This window comes from Lactuca serriola, chromosome 5, assembly GCF_051521515.1.
Source record: "Lactuca serriola cultivar US96UC23 chromosome 5, Lser_US96UC23_V15, whole genome shotgun sequence".
Classification (NCBI taxonomy): Eukaryota; Viridiplantae; Streptophyta; class Magnoliopsida; order Asterales; family Asteraceae; genus Lactuca; species Lactuca serriola.
The window spans coordinates 353,571,951-353,578,873 of NC_136412.1; the positions used below are offsets into that span (position 1 = coordinate 353,571,951).

A 6,923-nucleotide genomic window follows, 5' to 3' on the forward strand; every position below is an offset into this window, starting at 1 on the left:
AAATGTGCAGCAAGAGATGTCAATCTTTTATGATGGGGTCAATGTGATGACAAGACAACTCCTTGATTCTCAAGGACCGTTGACAAAGAAAAATCCAAGGGAGGTTAAGGAGCTAATTGAAGAATTCGCGAAACACTCTCGCGAATAACACAACCCAAGGCAAGATGGAATCAAAGGCGGTGGTGGGTCCCAAACTGAAGAAATTGCAGCTGTCATGGCCATGCTGAATAACATGGATCGCAGGATAACACAAATGGACCAGTCGATACATGCCATAAGAGTGGGGTGCGAGAGATGCAGTGGTCCACACTTGACCAAGGACTGCAATATAGATGAGTTTGGGAACAGAAGAGCTCAAGTGTGCTATACTAGTGGGGATAAATTTGATGAGGACTGGAGGAAACCAAAGAAGGAGTGGCTGCCATATGAAGATTATAGGAGGCAAAAAGAAGAGAAATATAGGCAGACAGGTCGAGGCCTATATCAAAAGGAGCAGTCGTCGGCCGAAAAGAAACCGGACCTAGAGACCATTTTGATGAAGTTTATGGAGGCTTCAGAAAAGAGACACGATGCCACTGATTCCGCTATCATGGAACAACAAACATTGATAAAGAACCAGCAAGCCTCCATCCATAACCTTGAAGTACAATTTGGTCAACTAGCCACTTTAGTTCATGAAAAATTGTCCCCGAAGAATCCCGAAGTAATGGCCCAATCTCACGTAATGGCCATCGACACTGAAGAAGATGCAATATCTGAGTTCCTAGAGGCGTTGAAAGAAGAACTGCAGCAGCCCAAGAAATCAAGGATCGAAAATGGAGAAAGTGTTGAACCAGACTCGCCATGACGTGGCACTCCTTTGGCCACGACGTGGCGCAAGTCTGATCAAAAATCCTTTGAGCCCAGTCCAACTTATCATCCACCTCTGCCATTTCCCACCTGAGCAGCACTTAGTCAACTGGAGAAGGAACATTTAGAGTTCGTAAAGCATGTGAAGGGGATCCCAATTAATACCCCCTTTGTCGAGTCTTTATCCAAAGACCCCAAGAACCAGAAATTACTACAAGACTTAATAGATAGACGAAGGCAATTAAAGAAGCAGTCTACAGTGATTCTAAGTGAACAAACTTCAAAAGCTGTGTTGGGAGAAACACCAGAAAAGATGGGGGATCCTGGACGCCTCACTCTTCCATGTGAGTTTGGGAACAAAATGAAGGTTAATGCTTTAGCCGATTCTGGGGCTAGCATTAATCTAATGCCTTTTTCATTTTATCAAAAATTGGAGATTCAGAAGATAAAGGCTACGAAAATGAAGATTCACATGACAAATCGTTCGGTGACACAACCCTGCGGCATCGTGGAAGATATTTTGGTAAAAATTGGAAAATTTGTTTTTCCAATAGACTTTATAGTCTTGGACATGAAAGAAGATCCGGATGTTCCAATAATCCTTGGCAGGCCATTGCTTAACACTACTGGAGCCCTAGTAGATATCCGCGAGTCTAAGCTCACTTTGAGGGTTGGAGATGAACAAGAAGTCTTTGGGATAAAAGATGACTTTCAAGAAGATAAAGAAGAGGCGTTCACAATTAATGAAGAGAATGAACTAGAAGAACTGGAAAAGCTTATGGAAGAAGAGATAAAGGCAGTTCATCAAGTCAAGAGGACCAAACCAAGGGCATCTGTTCTGTATGTAATTGAAGTCATAGCTTACAAGAGCCCGCCTTCTTGGGTGAGCGAAGAGGACGATGAAATGACAAGTGATGAAGAGGAAGTCACTTCAAGAGTAACAAGGTCAGTGGTGAAAGAAGAAGAGAATGCTATGGAGTGCAAGGAACAAACGAAGGGCACAAAACGCAAGCTTGAAGAAGATGGAAAAGCTAAAAAGGAGAATTCAAAGAAGGCGTACAAAAGGAGAGTTCAAGCTTACAAACGGCGGTTCAAAGAACAAAAGATCCTGGTGGTAGACTCTTCCGAAGATTCAACGTAGAAGGCACAGAGTCCAGCTCAAGAATCCAAGAAAAAGAAGCGCTTCTCGGGAGGCAACCCGAGTTTGGTTTGCATTTTTTTTTAAATTTTTTTCTTTTTAATTAGGAAAGACATCAATTCATCATCTAAAAACCGGTAATTAGTAGAGAATTAGCTGTAGGGAACTTTAAATAATCAATGATATGCAAAGAAATTAGTTAATATGATAAACTTTATTAAAGTTTTGCATCTGGTAGTTTCCACGACGTGGGCATAGCCAGCCACGTCGTGGCCTTTAAAAATCAGGGGGGGGACCAATTGCTTAAAACCCTTTGACCGAGAAATCTCATTCCCCACTTGGAGACTCCCGCACAAACAGAAACATTATAACCCCACAGCTAATTTCTTATTCTACTTCCAATTTCCTTGCAAGATCTTGCCAATTAATCTATTTGGTACGTGTTTTACTCATTATTTTGTAGTAATTCTTCCAATTTCAAGTTTTCATGGTTAGGGTTTGTATTATTCACGAAATTGGTTGAATCTAGTGGCTGATTTTAGATTGCATGTCATTTAAATGTTCATAGGAACAAACCCCAAGCACTATTTTTTGTAGAAATCGCTTGTAAAAAGACCGATTCAGAATCTGTTTGCGATGCGGCCCACGACGTGGCATAGCCTGGCCACGTCGTGACTTCTGGCAGACCCATTTAATATGTTTTAATGTGTTGGTTGTTTGCTGCTTTGGTTTGCTTGTGTATATAGAAATGGGACCACGACGAGCTGTTCCGCAGGAGGAAAACCCGATAGATGTAGCAAGCATACATCCCTTATACCAGTTTCCTCAAAACATTCCCCGACCGTTGCTAACTACCTACCAGAATCGGCTTGGATGGTTATATAATAGGGAGTTTGCAATAGCTCCAATTATCGATTGGGGATGGATTGGTGGAGTGGGAATGGTCGCAGAGTTAACACGCTATTGGTCGAAGACTTATGAAGGGGACCAATTTTCTTTCACTTGTCACGGGTGGAGGAATTTATTCGCCATTTAAGAACCCATGTACCGGGAATTGTCGGTAGAGTTTTTCTCTACCGTATGCTTCGAGGAACGCACCCTTGATGTCACCTACAACCGGGCACTTGTGTTTCGTTTGGGGGGTGTATATCGTGAGTGTAGTCTTCGGGAATTTGCTTGGCGTATGGGGCTCTATACGGAAGTGGAGACGCAATCTCTGTTTTTTATCCCTTTCTTGCTTGGATGTGTGCGGGATTTTGCTCCGGGTACTTTGGATGTGCAGTTTTGGCTGGGAATTTCTAACCATGAGTACAACACTCGTGACTTGAGTGAGTCACAAATTCGGAATCCTGTTTTCCGATTTTTGCACCGTCTTATCACTTTTTCAATAAATCACAAGCATCATGGTGATAAGGTCCCCATTCATAATCTGTTTTATTTATGGACTCTTATTACCCCGGGAGTTTGCTGTGATTTACCTTATATGTTGGCGAGGTTTATGGGAAAGAAAGCGGCCAATTCTAGGCCTGGGAGCCCGATTACTGGGGGGCATTTGGTTACTCGCCTGGCTAGGTCATATCATATTTTGACCCATGACTTTGTGAGGAATCTTACTCGATTCCCGGACACAAACTTGACCATTCAAGTCTTGGGTGTGATGCGAGCGGTGGTGAATATCGGGGGTCTTTTTGTTATACCGCCGATAGATGACGAGCAGGAGGAGGTACAGCTGCGACAGCAACCAGCAGCCAGACCGCGACGTCGGAATGTACGGCTAGAGGTGAAGTCGAGCGAGAGCTTTCTGCTTCGCAGTATGTGTAGGGAGTGCCCACCGACCCTTTTCAAAGTCGGGTAGGAACATATTTGGATAATTGATATTGCCATATTTACACTTATTTTTAGGCAGTATTTAAGTACATTTTTATTAATAAATTGATAATATGTTTAGAATAATGATACTTATGAGTTTAAATTGTTATTTTCAGTCAATACAAAGGATTTTCGAAGAAAGGGACCAAAGGTGACAAAATGGGGAACATGGGAGGCTTGGAAGACAAGAAAATAATAAATGCACGATAAGAACTAAATTCACGACGTGGCGATGAAGCCCACAACGTGGCATGGGTGTTCCAGAAGATAAGCATCGCGACGCGGAGGACTTCCTTGAAGGATACGGATTGCTTGAAGCCGACGACGTGGCACATCTGGCCACGACGTGGCGCGGGTTTTTTGAGGATTATATAAGTCCTCCTGATTATTACGAAAAGGGAGGCTTTTGGCAGAAGAAAAAGAGTTCCAGGAGACGAATAAGAACGAAAGAAAGGTTCTGGAAGAGGGTTTTCAACACCAAAAGAAGTAAAGGTTTATTTTTAGAACATGTCTTTCATTAGTTTTAGGTGTGTTAGTTTAATTACTATGATGAGCAGCTGAATCTAGCTACTCTTGTTTAGCTAGATGAAGCTTTGAACTTATGAATAGTTATATGATTATGGATTAAGCTTAGTTGGTGAAAATTTGCTTGTGTTTGATTTGTATGACCTAGCATGTTAATATTTGTTTATCTAATTGCTTAATTACATGTTCTGTGTAGCTTAGTGACCATTAAACTGCATGAACCTGTTTACCTAATAATTTAGTGAACATTGAATTGTTAGAGCTAGGATTGACCAATCTTAGTTAATAATTAGAATAAATAAAAGTTTAGCTGTGCTAGAGAACGAGAATTGTGATCATAATTGCGTTTACACAACAAATCTTATATAGCATATTTACAACTATAATTAGTTCTGTGTTTAATTATGTGTGAACATACATGGTTTGACATGAATTAGTTAAATATTGGTAAGATAGAACTAAATTACTAATATAATTAAAAACCAACTTAGTAATCCGTAATTGTTAGCTAGCCATAAGGGAAAAGTGGATTCAATCTAAACAAGAGTGTGTGTTTTTACTTATTGAATTGGATTTAAGTTCATATGATCTTGTAAAATCAGATAAAACCCCTTATTAAATTTGTTAATAAATTAGATTAATTTAATAGTAAGTAAATTAATTAGAACATCGTTCCCTGTGATCGACACCCGACTTACCCAAGCTATACTGTAATCTGACTAGATACACTGCCTATAAGTGCATAGATAGTTAAGTTTGTTTGGTTATAAATATTAAAATTAGTGAGTACTTTTGTGCATATCAAGTTTTTGGCGCCGTTGCCGGGGAACGGCTTAGTTTTTAGTTTATTTATTTGCATTAAATTAATCGATCCTCCTTGTGGAGTCACAGCCACAAAAAGTTAATTTTTCAGCAAAATAAATTTTTTTTTACAGAGTCCACGATGTGGCCACATACTTGCCACGACGTGGACAGGCAAAATTTTTAATTTTTTCTTTAGTTGGTAGTTAGTTTTTCTTATTTTAGTTTAGTTTTACGTTTTAGTTTAGCAAGTTGCAGGAATTCATGACTAGAAGCTCAAACACACAATTGGTGCCACCACTGGAAGACCCCGAATCTGCACTTCACAAGAAAAAGACGCCCTTGCAAGAATTGAAGTCAGCCTTTTCTAGGAAGTCGGGAAAGAAGACAGGAGAGTCCAGTTCATCAGCAAAGCACAAGAGCAATCTTGAACATTTGGATCACACACCCGTGCGAACCGAGTCCGAAAGCGATACCGAGCCAGAATTTGAAGAACACACAAGTGAACCCGAGAACGAGCCAAGGAACGAGATGGCAGCGATTGAAGAAATGTCCATGGGAGCATACAAAAAGCGGATCCGAGATGATATGGGTCCTGGGTTTGTCCAACCCGCAATTCCTGCCACCGCCACATTTGAGCTGAAGGGACACATATTGACAGCACTAAAGGACATCCCATTTTTCGGGAAGGATCATGAGGATGCTTTTAAGCATCTAGACGAAGTCAACGACATTTCGGATTACTTCAATGTCCCAAATGTCACCAGAAATACAGTCTTGATTAGGATGCTTCCCATCACTTTCAAAGGAGATGCTAAGGAATGGTTAAAAGCACTCCCACCAGGTACAATCACCACTTGGGCTCAAATGCGTGAGCAATTCCTGGACCAGTTCTGCCCGCCATCCAAGATAGCCAAACTCAAGAAGGCGATATCCAACTTCGAGCAACAACCGGGGGAGTCACTATACGAAGCATGGGAGCGGTACAAGGGCTTACTCAGAAATTGCCCTCAACATGACCTAAATGTGCAGCAAGAGATGTCAATCTTTTATGATGGGGTCAATGTAATGACAAGACAACTCCTTGATTCTCAAGGACCATTGACAAAGAAAAATCCAAGGGAAGTCAAGGAGCTCATCGAAGAATTCGCGAAACACTCCCGCGAATACCATAACCCGAGGCAAGACGGAAGTAAAGGCGGTGGAGGGGCCAAAATTGAAGACATTGCAGATGTCATGGCCATGCTAAATAACATGGATCGCCGGATAACACAAATGGACCAGTTGATACATGCTATAAGAGTGGGGTGCGAGCGATGCAGTGGTCCACACTTGACCAAGGACTGCAATATGGATGAGTTTGGGAACAGAAAAGCTCAAGTGTGCTACTCTAGTGGGGATAAGTTTGATGACGACTGGATGAAACCAAAGAGGGAGTGGCTGCCATATGAAGAGTATAAAAAGCAAAAAGAAGAGAAGTATAGGCAGACAGGTCGAGGCTTTTACCAAAAGGAGCAGCCACCAATCGAGAAGAAACCCGACCTAGAGACCATTTTGATGAAGTTTATGGAGACTTCGGAAAAGAGACATGATGCCACGGATTCCGCTATCATGGAACAACAAACATTGATAAAAAACCAGCAAGCCTCCATCCATAACCTTGAAGTACAATTTGGTCAACTAGCCACTTTAGTCCATGAAAAATTGTCCCCGAAGAATCCCGAAGTAAAAGCCCAATCTC

At 41.5% G+C, this 6,923-nt stretch overlaps 1 non-coding gene across 1 annotated transcript; it reads right to left on the reverse strand.

Annotated features, from left to right (window-relative positions):
* Nucleotides 1-6,097: 6,097 nt before the first annotated feature.
* On the reverse strand, nucleotides 6,098-6,204 carry LOC145055847 (small nucleolar RNA R71). Its single transcript, XR_013685396.1, has one exon. It is a non-coding gene; the product is annotated as a small nucleolar RNA R71 (small nucleolar RNA).
* Nucleotides 6,205-6,923: the final 719 nt, after the last annotated feature.